This window comes from Protopterus annectens, chromosome 11.part0 (assembly GCF_019279795.1).
Source record: "Protopterus annectens isolate FY-2018-M chromosome 11.part0, PAN1.0, whole genome shotgun sequence".
NCBI classification, from domain to species: Eukaryota; Metazoa; Chordata; order Ceratodontiformes; family Protopteridae; genus Protopterus; species Protopterus annectens.
The window spans coordinates 534,684,849-534,699,820 of NC_056745.1; the positions used below are offsets into that span (position 1 = coordinate 534,684,849).

Consider the following 14,972-nt stretch of genomic DNA (forward strand, 5'->3'; position numbering starts at 1 on the left):
ATTCATACTATTTGCTGAGATTTGGCCAGGCACCTTAGAACTTCCCCTACTCATTGTACTTAAGGATGCTGTGCACTTGTTGGCAACAGTATGTTCTGTGACTGAAACTATTCCAAGTGCAAAACAACAGCATGGGAGTTCAGTTGTGTTGACGACCTTACAAGCAGGTGGCTTGAGTATTAAACAGTTGTTAGTAACGAGCAATTTATGTGCAGATGTACAAGTGATAAAACTGTGGTCTGAAATCACTGGCTTATCACTTACTAAGAAAAATGGAGAGGCGCAAGAGTGTTTTTATTGTGCATCTGGACTCCGTATTGCCTGCAGAGCCACCTATTCCTGATGTGATAACTTCTTTTCTTCTGGTTTTCCTCTTACCACTACTGATGCTATACTCTTTCAGAGTGGAGTAAACAAGGTATTTTGCTGATGAAGTACACACACTACAACCAACAGATGGTCTCCTGGTTCAAAACTCCTTTTTACTAATGTTGCTTTCTTTCAGATTTTTGTTTCACTGGAGAACAAGCTCACAAATCAAGAGAGAGAATTTGGACAGATCGTATACAGCTTTTGGGTATTCTGATCTCACAGCTGAGAATGTATCACTTTGTTTTATAAACTAAATCTACTTTACAATGCTATTTTGAAGTCCACCTTAAAGCTATGGTTTCTTTTTTAGATGCATGATGTGCACTTAACTGAACTTTCCAGTTTGTTTATGGACTAGAAACTTTAGAAAAATTTGATATACAATCTAAATTACAAACACACTGCACTGCAATGCTTGCATAAAATAATAGATGCTGTAAGACTATGGACTAAGGGATGGGAAGGGAAAACTGAATTGTGGCCATTTGCAAGAGGCTGCTAATCAATTGTATGTTCAAAATAGTCATTGTATGGTTGGACATTCTGGTCAACTAAAACTGTGTGTGGGAAAATGTCAGTTTTGAAGAAGCTGCCTTGATGTACATTGTTCTGAATGTGGATAACTGGGGCATAATAAAAGTGTCGATTGAGAATTCATTTATAAGATGTAAGGAGCAGCCTAAATCACCCCAACAGAGTCTAGCAATAACAGGGGAAGCCACTAGTTCAGATACATGACCAGGCTCAGGGGTTAGATGTTTTAAATGCAACACCAGAGGGGCCATTGTAGCATACAAATGTCCACTGAAGCAAGGTGGGGAACAAAAGGTGAGGAAGCCAGCAAGTAGGAATAACAGCGTGCCAGTAGTGAGTTGTCTGGAGACAACAGGGGTACCAAACCATCAGCGGAATTTGTATCCTATCTTAGCAGAGGCCGTTCTTCCATCCACTAACAGAGAGAGTCAGCCTCTGACATAACTATTGTGAAGCCTGCAGTGGTTAAAGAGGACAGTACTTTCTTAAGCAGTCCACTCCAATCAGAGCTTTAGAAGGCATCCCATTCCAAATACCTTTGGCCAGGGTTCACCTTGACTGGGAGGGTGGGAACAGGAAAGAGAAGGTAGCTGTGTTTGAGGATATTACTGCAGATGTCTTGATAGAGAAGGATTTTGATAATGAAGAACCTTGTGTGAATGCAGTTCCACACAATCGGGCATGGAAACAGGCATGTAGGTTTGGTAGCATGGAGAAGACCCATACAGACTCCCCATTCGAAGCTGGGGCTGGTGTAGATGCTATTTCAGGGAGGGAGCTACCTTGTAGCAGTGAGCCTGAAAGTGAGCCACAGCTGCTGATAGGTACGGATGTTCGAGGACAGGGCGACTGCAAGGACAGGGGTTGAGTGGTAGTACCCAATCTAATAGTGAGGCACCGCTGTCAGAAGATACTAGGCTTCCCATGGAAGGGAAGCTGGGAGGGGTCACAAAAGTAGAGATGAGACAGGCTCAGCTTTTGGACTCTACTGTACGAAAGTTGAGGGAGATAACCAAGGAACCACCTGATGTTCAAGTAAAAGGGGAGTCTGTATACTGGAAAAAAGGGTTACTGCAGAGTGTGGACCCTGAGGAAGGACTAGAGGGTGACATATTACAGCAGTTGGTAGTGCCCATAGTCTACTGTCTGGCACATCTACCCATAGCCCATGACATTATTTTTGCAGGTCATACGGGGATAAAACATACCAAGAGATGTATTATGCAGAACTTTTATTGACCTGGGATTGCAAGGGATGCAACAGGGTACAGCAGGACCTCTAAACAGTGTCAAAAGGAAGTTAGGGGGGGACAAGGTCAAACTACGTTGATACCTTTGCCTGCGATGGTGGAGCAGTTCAGAAGGTAGCTATGGATATTGTGGGGCCTGAGTACTCAAAGTTCCACAGGGAAAAAGTGTATCCTGGTGGTATGTTACTACCTACCCTGAGGCAGTGGCTCTGTCCTCCACCTAGACAGAGAAGGTGGCAAATGCTTTGTTAGAGATTTTCAGCAGGGTACATTTCAATAAAAGGACTACTGACAGTCAGAGGCGTCAATTTCATATCAGACCTGCTAGCTCGTCTGTGGAACCGTTGTGGGGTGATGCCACCTAAAGACCACCCCCCATCAACAACCACACTAATGGTCTTGTGGACAGGTTAAACTCAACCCCTAAAGGGCCCATCTCTAATCCAGAAAAATGCAAAGTTCCTGTAATCATGGCTGCACAGGTAAAAACCACACTCTCCAAAGACAAGAACGCAGCATCCATGGGACCCGACAACATCCCAGGCTGCATTCTACATGAACTACAGAATGAACTGGCACCCCATCTCAACACCATGTTCACTCATAGCCTCACCTCAGGCTTTGTGCCCACTGAATGGTGCACAGCGATGATTATCCCACTCCACAAAGGGGAAGCCACCATGGATCCCGGGAACTACCACCCCCATTAGCCTAACAGGCCTGGTCTGCAAGGCCATGGAACTTATCATCATGGAACTTATAAACAAAGACATTGGTAATCTCCAAACTCTGGACCCCACCCAGTTCGGGTTTGTAAAAGGCAGATCATGTCTCCTAAACTTGACTGACTTCTTTGAAGCAGTCACCAAAGCCGTAGACGAGGTAAAGTGGTTCACACAGCCTATCTAGATTTCGCCAAGGCTTTTGGCACCATCCCCCACTCTGGATTTATAGATAAACTCACTAAACTAGGTATAAATCCCTGTCACAAGATGGGTTGCCAACTGGCTCACTGACGGAACCCACACTGTTAAAGTAGCAGACTCCAAATCAGACTTCAGACCAGTGACAAGTGGAGTACCACGGGGTTCAGTCCTGGGTCCTCTCCTGTTTGGTATCTACTTTTCTGAAGTACAGGCTAACACAGAAGGTCTTCGGCTAATGGTGTTCACAGATGACTGCGAACTAGGAGCCATAACTGAAACTCCTAAAGATGTGGACATTCTACAAAAGGGCCTCACTGAGACAGATGCCTGGTGTCAAAGCCATGGCCTCAAGCTCAATGCCAAAAAGTGCATTGTCATCAACTTTGGTAAAAAATCTGTACTCATGAGCTACCACATAGGTGGTAGTTGACTTAACATCGAAAGTGTGATAAGAGACCTTGGGACACATGTGAACAACAGTCTCTCCATTGATAATCACATCGCCACAGTCTCTCCATTGATAATCACATCGCCACAGAAGTCAGAAAATCCTTCTACGTGGCAAACCTCATCACAAAAGGTTTCTCATCAGGGGGGGGGGGTCATTGTTCCCCTCTACTCATCACTCATTAGACCCATTATAGAGTAAAAAGCCCATTTTGGTATGTACCTCACAAGACATCTATAACTGGAAAGGCCGCAGAAATACCTCACAAAAAGAGAATTACCGGCCTCAAAACAGATGCCCTACACAGACCATCTCAAAAAACTCCAGCTTTACTCTGTCGCATATTGCCTACTCAGAGGCGATCGCTGCCTAACATACAAAGCTATATCAAACCCAAAGCTGTTGGACATGCTCCACTTAAATAAATCCCAATCCCTCAGAGCTACATGCTCTAGGGACCAAAACCTTGTCACCACAATAAACAGAACACGCTGGAGGGATTGATTCCTGTCCCAGAGACTTCCCATACTCTGGAACAAACTACCTATCTATATCAAACAAAACCAGTCATTAGCTCTCCAAGAAAAACCTTCATGATTGGATGGGAAATAGGAAATTAGCCCAGGGGATCACCTCTGTGGCTCTGCTCGACAAGGGCACAGGAAAATAATTTTCTTGGGTGGCGAAAGTCAGGGTACTATTTTGGCTAGGCTTGTATAGGCCCTGGGGCCAATAGCCTAGTACCCACCTATGAACCTATAAAGACCAGGCTACAGGCATTTGCAGACCAGTTTAAGAGAGAGAGGGAGCATTTGCATACAGACAGGCACCCCGGAAGCAACAGATTTTTCACACTTTGAGTTGCTATATGGGCAAAGGGTGAAGGGGCCTTTAGAATTGGTTCATGAGGAGTTGAAGGGCGAGTGTGAATTCCACAAGGAGTCTGTCCTGAGGTTTAGGAGGTATGCCACAACACAGCTTGGAGAGCTCCAGGGCTGTGGCCAAAGAGAACTTGGCAGGAGCCCAACAGCAGAAAAAGGTCTGGTAGGACAGGAATGCTCAAGCCCAAGAGTACGCTGTGGGACAGCTGGTTATGGTACTCATTCCTGTCAAGACACAATAAGCTGCAGGCAGCTTAGGAGGGACCCTTTGAAGTAGTAAAGGTCAGTGATGTTAATTACATGGTAAATATGCTAGGCAGGGTGCAGGGGCAGAAAAGCTTTATGAACATTATGAAGTCTCAGCATGTCAGGGAGGTCCTGGGCAGACTGTAAATGACAGGGTTGACCATTAAACATGAAGTGTCAGGTGGGTGCGGCAGACGTCTCCTACCTGGGACAGAATGGGGAGTGGCAAGATTAAGCCAGAACCTGCCAAAGTATAAGCTATTCAAGTTGTGGCCTGCCCATTACCAAAAAGCAGGGGAGGACATTCTTGAGGACAGCGGGATACTATAGGAAATGTGTTACCAATTATAAACACAGCAAATTCCCTCACAGACCTCATAAGGAAAAACAGGCCAGATAAGGTACTGTGGACCCCAGCCTGCGAGCAGGAATTCCAAAATCTTATAGGGGTTTTGCAAGGAACCACTGTGTTAGCCACCCCAGATTACAGCAAATAATTTATGTAGGTGGATGTTTCAAACCATGGGGAGGAGGCTGTACTCAGCCAAGTTTCCTCAGGAGACAAAAGACCACCCAGTTTATCTCAGCCGTAGACTTCAACGAGGGAGGAATGTTATAGAAAAAGAAAGTCTAGCTATAGCATAGACACTGCAGGAACTTTAGCCTTATCTTTGTGGAAGGAAATTCACTGTGGTTGCAGACCACAATCCCTTAATTTGGTTACACAAATTCAGACAACAAAATGCCAAGTTATTAAGGTGGAGCCAAGTGTTGCAGGCATATGACATGACAATACAGCACAGTACTGCAGTAAGCTATACCAATGCAAATGGACTCTCAACACAGGGTATAGATTAATGTGTTCCCAGACAGGCTCATTTCTATCAATAGTTTTCAAGGGTCACTTGAAAAACTAGCTTGAGTCTTCAAAAGAGAGTGCATGTGTGGGTGTGGGGGGGGGGCTGAGATGAGATGATGTGAGGCGTTGCCATCTGGCTAGTTTGAATAGGGCAGTACATGCGTAACTTATTTCAGCATGGCTAGCTGGAGTTTTGTAAATTGTGTCATTTGAATATCATACTGACTTGAACAGATGCTTGTGTTTAAAATGCATCAGTGTTACTATAACTGATTAAATGTATATGTTTAAACAAATAATTATTGAAGGAAAGAGTAGAAGTTTTTGAAATTGTCCTATAGTTTTCAGATATTGCAACAGATCTTAGCAAAGCTCTGGGTGTACTGTGCCACAGTCAGGTGATCAAAAGTGATGTCATTCTATAACAAGCACCAACAGGATGGAACTCTCACAGCAGTTTATTTTGTTGTCTTTGGAACCTGATATAAAATATCTACAACATTTATCACAGTCAGTTGATGGAGTTCAGTTCAGTTTGGTTTAGAAGCTCATCACTTTGCCTTGTGAAGTAAGCTTCTCATCTTGCCTTGCTGAATTAAGTTAGCTAGGGAAAGTACAGTTGTGTATACCTACCATAAATGTAGATGTTCCGAGTATCTTCACTGTTGCAGTCATAACTGTAGGGTACTCCTGCCGGCAGGCAGCCCGAGGTCGGCCAGAATATCAAAGTCTGGGTCCGGCGTTGGCTGTATCAGCAAGTACCCTGACGTCAGAACGCATGGGTAGAAGGCTGACAGCCGACGCCATCTTCTCCAGCCTTTCTTGCCCCGGATGTCAGAAACTCCCCTAAAACCAAAAGGTGTCCCAAGGGAAACACAAATACACCAGAAAGGTAGTGGAAAAGGAAACACAGTAAGCAAAAAGAAATAAGAGGGGTCTGGAGGGAGGGAAACACCGACTGCAACAGTGAAGACACTCTAACATCTACATTTATGGTAGGTATACACAACTGTACTACGTTCTTCGTGTTTCACTGTTGCAGTCATAACTGTAGGGTAGAATCCCAAAGCTGAGAACATGGGAGGAGGTTATGAAGAAGGAGCAGCTAGAAGACCCTGCAAAACAGCAGAGGCAAAGCCTGCCCTAGACTTAGAGAACAAAGGGAGGTTATAGTGTTTGGAAAAGGTATGCACAGAGCTCCAAGTGGCAGCCTCCAGAATGTCCTTGGTAGGAACTCCTCTGAGAAAGGCTGCTGAAGTGGCAGCTGCTCTAGTAGAATGAGTCCTGACGGTACCTGGAATCTGTTTTCCATAAAGAGAGTAACAGTATCTTATTCCATGAGCAATCCATTTGGAAATAGTTTGCTTAGAAATAGCTTTACCTAGAGAACTGGAAGCAAATGAGATAAGCAATTGATCTGATTTCCTGAAATCTTTAGTTTTGTCCAGGTAAAAACGTAGTTGCCGGTGTACGTCCAATGAATGCAAGATCCTTTCCCCCTTATTTTGGGGTTTTGGGAAAAAGGTAGGAAGGTGAATAGTCTGATTTAGAGCCACTCTAGAAACTACCTTAGGCATAAAAGTAGGATTGGTCCTCAAGGAAACTGTCCTGATGGAAGATGAGGTAAGGTTCCACGGCCATGAGGGCTTGTAACTCAGACACCCTTCTGGCAGAAGTCAAGGCCAACAAAATAGCTGTCCTCCAGGATAAGAACTTAATATCCGCAGAGGCAGCAGGCTCAAAAGGAGGCAAAGTAAGCTTTTCCAAGACATAATTGAGATCCCAAGGAGGGACAGGAGGAGATCTAGGAGGTCTTAAATTCTTAACTCCTCAGAAATTGTCTAATCAGCTGGTGGGAAAAGATGGGAGGATCACAACTGAAATGAGCCGAAATAGCAGAAGCATGAATTTTAATGGAGGAAAAGGAAAGACCTTTAAGCAAAAGGTCCGAGAGATAAAGTAAAATAGAGGGAATATCAGGTAATAAAGGATCAGAGCCACGATCCTGCATCCAAATACAAAATCTTTTCTATTTAGAAGCATAAGATTTCCTTGTACTAGGACACCTAGCTTCCAAAAGAACATCCAAAACTTGTTTAGGAAGAGAAGGAATCAAATGCCTTTGATGAGCCAAGTTGCCAGGCAGAGAGTCTTGATTTGAGATTAAATACCTGACCCTGATGCTGGGACAGAAGAGAATGGGTCAGAGGAAGACTCCAAGGGGGTTCCAAGCAAAGGTGCAGTAGAGTTGGGACCAAAACTGACGAGGCCAATTTGGAGCTATCAAAATGATCAGTCTGGGTTTGTCTAGCTTTATCTTTAGCAGTACCCGAGGCAGAAGAGGAAGAGGAGGGAAGGCATATCCCGAAAGATTCCTCCAGCTGAAGGACAGGGCATCCACTTTCCAAGCTGTCTTGTGGAAGGACCTGGTGCAAAAGAGAGGCAACTGATGGTTGAGATGGGATGCAAACAGATCTGAGGACAGCCCCAAACTGCAGTTATCTTGCTGAATAAATTGGGGTCCAACATCCATTCGTGAGGATCCAAAATGTTTCTGCTTAGGCTGTCTGCTAAGAGATTCTGTTTTCCTGGAATGAACTGTGCCTGAAGATCCAGATTCAAATTTAGGGCTGTGTCCCATAGAGTCATGGCAAGTCTGCAAAGGGGGTAAGAGTGAGAGCCCCCTTGCTTGTTTATGTACCACATGACTGTGGTATTGTCTGTTCGAATTAGCAGAGGTCCTGGCTTCAAAAGAGTCTGGAAAGCTAGAAGAGCATTTTGGACTGCTAACATTTCTTTCAAGTTGATGTTCCATAGAAGGTGTTTGTTTGTCCAAGAGCCCTGTTGGCATTTGTCTAGGAAATGAGCTCCCCAAGCATAATCCGAGGCGTCCATGGTTATGAAATGAGTTGGTTGAGGAAGACGAAAAGGCTTTCCTTCGTTCAAAACACACGCCCTGGACCACCAAAGGAATTCCTTTTGGAGGCAGGGAATCAGTGGAATCATTGTATCCAGACTGTGGCAATGTTGAGACCATACACTCTTTAGGTACCATTGAAGTTTCCTCATGTGAAGCCTCGCATTTGGAATCAACAGGATGCAAGAGGCCATGTAGCCCAAAGCCTGCAGGAATTTCCTTGCAGTGAGCTGAGTCAATGTTGCCAAGGTCTTGAAGATTGAAGCAAGCTGTAACAGTTTTTCTGGAGTAAGGAAGGCCATCTGTAAACTTGTGTCTAGAAGAGCTCCCAAAAAGGTCATTCGTTGAGAAGGAATCAAATGTGACTTTTTTGTGTTCACTGAGAATCCCAGTAGTAGGAGAAGACGTTGAACAAAATGCAGGTGTTGAAGTAAAAGGTCTTTGCTGTCTGCCTGAATTAGACAGTCGTCCAAATAGGGCTAAATCTGAATCCCCTGAAGTCTGCAGTAAGCTACTACTGGAGCCAGGCATTTGGTAAAAACTCTGGGCGCAGTAGATGAGCCAAATGGCAGTACAGAGAATTGGAAGCGTCTCGAGCCTGCCTTGAATCTGAGGTACTTTCTGCATTGTTGCCTTATGGGGACGTGTAAGTAAGCCTCTTTTAAGTCCAATGTTACCATCCAAGCATCTCGTGAGAGCACTGGAAGAAGTTGAAGTGTAAGCATCTTGAATTTTGGAATTTCCAAAAATGTGTTTAATACTGAAAGGTCCAGAATAGGTCTCCAGGAGTTTTGTTTTCTTGGGACCAGAAAAAGTCTAGAGTAAAAACCTTTCCCCACCTCTAGAGGTGGAACAGGTTCTATGGCTCTTAAGGCTAATAAAGCATACACTTGATTTAAGGCCTCTGTCCATTGATGTTTTGGCAGGTCTGGCCAGCCGGAAGGCCTTGGCAGAGTGTGAAAGTGGAATCTGTAGCCTTTCAAAATCACGTCTAACACCCATTTGTCCTGGGTAATGCGAGTCCAATTTTGGTAAAAAAGAGAAAGTTTTCCTCCGAGAGGGGCATCCAGGGAGAGAGGACCTGAAGCCCAGAGGGAGTCATTGGGTCTGCTTTCTTTGGGATTCAGGTCTGTCTTCTCCCCTTCTAGGTGAAGAAGCAGTCCACTGTCTAGATCTGTAAGAGACCTGAGCCTGCGCCCGACCTCTGGAGCGTCTATATCTTCCCCTTTGAGGCCTGTCAGAAGTGGGAAAAGACCAATTTTTGGAGGGCCAATTTCTGGAAAATCTAGGAGGCTGCACTTGCAAAAAAATCTTTTACAGTCTGCATAGACTTGGCTTTTTCTTCCATCTTTTTAATCACCTCCTCAGCCTTAGATCCAAATAAGACATAATGCTGAACAGGGGCATCTAGCAATTTAGCCTTAACTTGTTCAGGTAAATTCTGCTCATGCAGCCAAGCATGTCTCCTGATAACGGTACCAGAAGCAGCAGCCCTGCAAGAAGCCTCTAAGGCATCAAAACCACAATGTAAACTATGTTTGCTAACTTGTTCAGTTGCATGCAACACATCCTGTAATTCCTTGTCCTCAGCACATGCAGGAAAGGTAGAAAGCCTTTGTTTTAAATCAGACAAAAGAAACTGCTGATATTTAAACATGTGAAACTGGCAATTTAAAGCTCTAATAGAAAGGGTAGCTGAAGTATAAACCTTTTTGCCCCACCTGTCCAAGGCACGAGAATCCTTTTCAGAGGGGATAGGATTCTTAGAGGAGGTGGCCTTAGCAGCCTTGGAACCCTGCGAAATAGTTTCAGGATCAGCAGAAGGGTTGTTAAATAAAAATTGATGGGAATCAGGGACCCTGTAAAATCTGTCAGGCTTAGAAGGAGCAAGCGGCATGGAATCAGGATTCAAGTTAGCTTCAGAGAAGGCATCATCCACAATGTCAAGCACAGGAGGAATAGCTAAAGGCCTGTGTTGAGGGAGAAGAAGAAATTCCCTAAGTCTCTTTTTGGAAGCAGAATAATCCTGACCTTCCCAATGAAAATGCTCCCTCATCTCATGCAAGGTTTCCCCAAAAGAGAAATCTTCAGGGGGAGAGGCAGAGGGAACAGAATCCTCAGCATCCGAGTCCTCATAAGGAGGAAAAGAGTAATCCTGATCAGAGGAAGAAACAGAAGATACAGAAGCCTGATCAGAGGAATCATAAGGGATATCCTGTCTAGGCCTTTTCTCAGGAGGCGGGCGAGAGCCCCTAATCATAGTTAATAAATCCTCAGCCATCCATAGTAATTGCTTCCGAGTCTTAGGAGCTGTATCTGAAGAAGCTTGAGCAGAAGGTCTGGGCTTAACAGGAGTCTTTGATTTAGCCTTTGACTTTGTGGAAATAGTAATATGTGAAGGCCTGAAAACCCCCTCAGAAGCCGGTACCTGCACAGCGGTTCCGGACCCATCTGAAGGAGCGACATCCGAAGGTCCTGCAGCAGACAAATTACTAGGCCTAGATGGCTCCCCATGGGAGTCCGTGTCGGCCATCGGTTCTGAAGTGGCGGACGACAGGGGCTGCAAAAGCGCCTCACTGAATACCGCCGAACCCGAAGCTGGCTCCGGCTGCAAAGTATCCTGTTTGGACCTCTGAGGCCTGTCCTTGTCTTTGCGTTTCTTCTGTATTCCGGTAGTCGGTAAAGTATCCAACGACATCCTATAATTAAATCGTCTACCGAAATAATTCAAGGCCCAATCGTACCTACGCTTGATAGTGCGAGAATTAAACCTGGCACAGAACCGACAGCAAGAAACGTCGTGGTCAGGGCCTAAGCAAGGTAGACAGTAAGAGTGGAAATCTTTATGAGGTATTTGTTTTCCACACGATACATAATTATTAACGTTTTCTGACATCGGAGGAGCAAGAAAAAGGTTTCCCCAACGGGGTACTTAGCTTTGAGAAGAGAAGTAGAAAACTTCGGACTGACAACAATCACACCACGTTGTCTTGAAAACGCCAACCAACAACTTGCGAACTGCTTTGCACCGCACGGCAAGAAAGACTGGAGAAGATGGCGTTGGCTGTCAGCCTTATACCCATGCGTTCTGACGTCGGGGTACTTGCTGATACAGCCGACGCCGGACCCAGACTTTGATATTCTGGCCGACCTCGGGCTGCCTGCCGGCAGGAGTACCCTACAGTTATGACTGCAACAGTGAAACACGAAGAACATCATTTATTCTTTAGACAATCAGGAAATGCAATGCAATTCATTAAGCATTGTTTTTCTGCATCTATTTGAACCTATCCAACTGTGTTTTTATTTCTCCTGTAATTGAAATTCTGGTTGGTGTTTATTGTACTTTAGCATTCTCATGGTTTTCTATTTTATTATCTATTATTAAATATTTTTATACCTTTCATTGTGGCTAGTCTTTTAGAGACTACCTTTAACATCTTGAGTGCACTTGTACTTATTTTAGTGACACCTTGGCCACGCCAAAAAGCCTTGCTGCTTTGTTTATACTCTACCATTTATATTAGTGCTGTTTTACTCAGTATAATTGGATACCCTTTCTAAAAGACTTAAAAGTGGTTGACTACTGGCAGCATGGTTACCTTTGTTTGTTTAAAAAGCAAAGTATATTTAAACCCCCGCTGATGCCAGAATTGGAGGCTATTTTTGTGACTGCAGAAAAGGATTCAAGAAATCTGTTAAAAAGCCAAACTTAAGAATATGTATTATAATTTAGGCAGTAAAGAGTGGCATTTTGGGATTTGAAGAATATAGCTTTATATATTACTAAGGCAGACAAGGGTATTGCAATAGTAGTTCTGGATAAGTATTATGAACAAACAAGTACACTGTTGGAGGACAGTTATTTGGTCAGAAATTAGGGCATCATATTCACATAACACATGATATAGGGTTCGGTCCTGGGTCCGCTCCTGTTTGGAATCTACTTCTCTGAACTCCAGGCCAACACGAAGGGACTTTGGCTGACAAATTTCGCAGATGATTGGCAAGTTAGGAGCGGTTATTAACTCCCAAACTGATGTTGACATCCTACAGAAAGGCCGCAATGAGACCATCGACTGGTGTCAGAACCATGGCCTTAAGCTCAATGCCAAAAAATGTGTCTTTATCCCCTTTGGGAAAAACCCAGTTCCCTTGAGCTACCACACTGATGGTACTCCACTGAACACAGAAGGCATTATAAGAGCTCTGGGAACACAGGCTGACAGCAACCTCTCTTTTGAGCACCACGTTGTCACTGGTCAGATGGTCCTTCTGAAAGACACAACTCATTACTAAGGGTTTTGCATCTAGGAAGAAAGAGGTTGTCTCCCTCTACTCTTCCCTCATTAGGCCAGTCACAGAGTACAATGTCCCATTTAGCATGTACCTCACTAGACACCTGCGACAACTGGAGAGACCGCAAAAGTACCTCACAAAGAGGATCCTAGGCCTAACACTCATCCTATATAGACTGAATCAAAAACTCCAACTATTCTCTGTCGCACATCGCCTACTTCTTCTTAACTTACAAAGCCATGTCTGACCCAGCTCTGTTAGAAATGCTACATCTAAAGAAATCCCAATCCCTCCACACCACACACATGCTGGAGGGACAGGTTCATAACCCAGAGACTGCCCATGCTATGGAATAGACTTCCCATACATATCAAGCAGAGCACCTCACTGGCCCTCTTTACGAGAGACGTTGATGAGTGGATGGGAAACAGAAAATTCATCCCAGGGATCAATCCAGTGGCTCTACTCAACAGAGGCACTAGGAACTAAGTTTGGGTGGCACGATGCCAGGGTAATCCTATGGGCTAGGCCTGTAAAGGCTCCAGGGCCATTAGCCTAGTACACACCTATGAACCTATATAGTTTGAATGAAGCCCATATTGAGGAGTTATCAGAGGAACTTATTTCCAGTGAGACAGCAGAACACTAAGATTTCAAACCCAAAGTTAAGCTGTTTTTTGCCTGGCAAAAATACTAATTTGGAAAAGCCTCCTCTTCGGTTAAATGCTGCAAACCAAGGAAGTAAAATGGAGGCTATGGCAAATTTTGTAGATAACATTTTACAAAAAAGTGATATGTAACAGTAAATCCTTTATAAAAGGCTCTCTAATTTAGTAAAAAGTATTATAGGGGTGAAAACAAATGAAACCATGCTTTTGGTTGCAAATGATTATGTCACTGTATACAGGGATACCAAATGCTGAAGGTCTTGAAATTGTTAAAGAAAGGTTTTCTTCAGGTATTTTCTCTAATAAGTAAATTACATTGTTTACTGAAATATTAGGTGTCATTTTGATATATATATATATACATATATATACATACATATATATATATATATATATATATATATATATATATATATATATATATATATACACACACACACACACACACACACACACATATATATTTTTTTTAACAATTAACTGATTAACTGTTCAAACAAACTAATGGAGTTGTAATGGGAGCTGCTGTGGCCCCTAGCTATGCTAATTTATTTATGACAGACTGGGAAAAGTAATGCACTTAGAATTCTGATTTTTATTATAGATGCATTTTACTAATGTTTTTTCCTCTGTGGAAAGGTGACAAAGTACAGTTGTGTACACATACCATAAATGTAGACGTTCAAGTGTATTCACTTTTGCAGTCATCACATTTGGGTTATCCCTGCCAGGGTAGCCCTCGGCCAGCCCAAATACCAGAGGCTTAGTATTGCTGCAATGGTTGCTGTCGCTTCAGGACTGAAGTCAGGTTGTCAGTTGTATAAAGTAAGGCAGCAGATGCCATTACATCAGTTTTTCTTGGCCTAACCTGTCAGGTGCCCCCAAGTAGGAGCCAGGTTCTTGTGGAAGAACCCCACCAGTAGAAAGTAAATACCAATATGTCCCTTGTAAGGAAAAATAAGAAAGGGGGATGGAGGGAGGGAAACCAGGACTGCAACAGTGAATACACTCAAACATCTACATTTATGGTAAGTGTACACAACTGTAGTATGTTCTTCGTGTTTTACTGTTACAGTCATCACATTTGGGTGGATTCCCAAAGGTGAGGAAATGGGTGGAGGCAGTCAAGGAAACTAGGGGCTGGCTAGAATGCCCTGAAAGACTGCACAGGCGAACCCTGCCCTGGATTTGGAGAAGAGAGGCATGTGGTAAGGTTTGGTAGAAGTGAGGCAGGTGGTAATGTTTGGTAAAGGTGTGAACAGATGTCCAGATGGCAGCCTCCAAGATGCCCTTGGTGGCGACTCCTCTGATGAAAGCTGCAGAGGTGGAGGCTGCTCTGGTGGAGGGAGGGGGAGGCTTTTCATGTTGTTTGCAGCAGAAATGGATGCAGTGTGCTATCCATTTGGAAATGGTTTGTTTGGAGATGGCTTTGCATTCTGCCCCTGTATCAAAGCTAACCAACAATTGATCAGACTTTCTGAAGGATTTAGTCCTGTCTAGATGTCTGTGCACATCTAGAGAGAGTGCAGGATCCTTTCCTCCTTGTTCTGGGGATTAGGGCAAAAAGGTGGG

General features: G+C 43.9%; 1 protein-coding gene across 1 annotated transcript in view; it reads right to left on the reverse strand.

The window, feature by feature from the left end:
• Window positions 1-14,972, reverse strand: part of XPOT (exportin for tRNA) — a 3,393,313-nt gene that overhangs the window by 3,192,380 nt on the left and 185,961 nt on the right. The window lies entirely within an intron of this gene.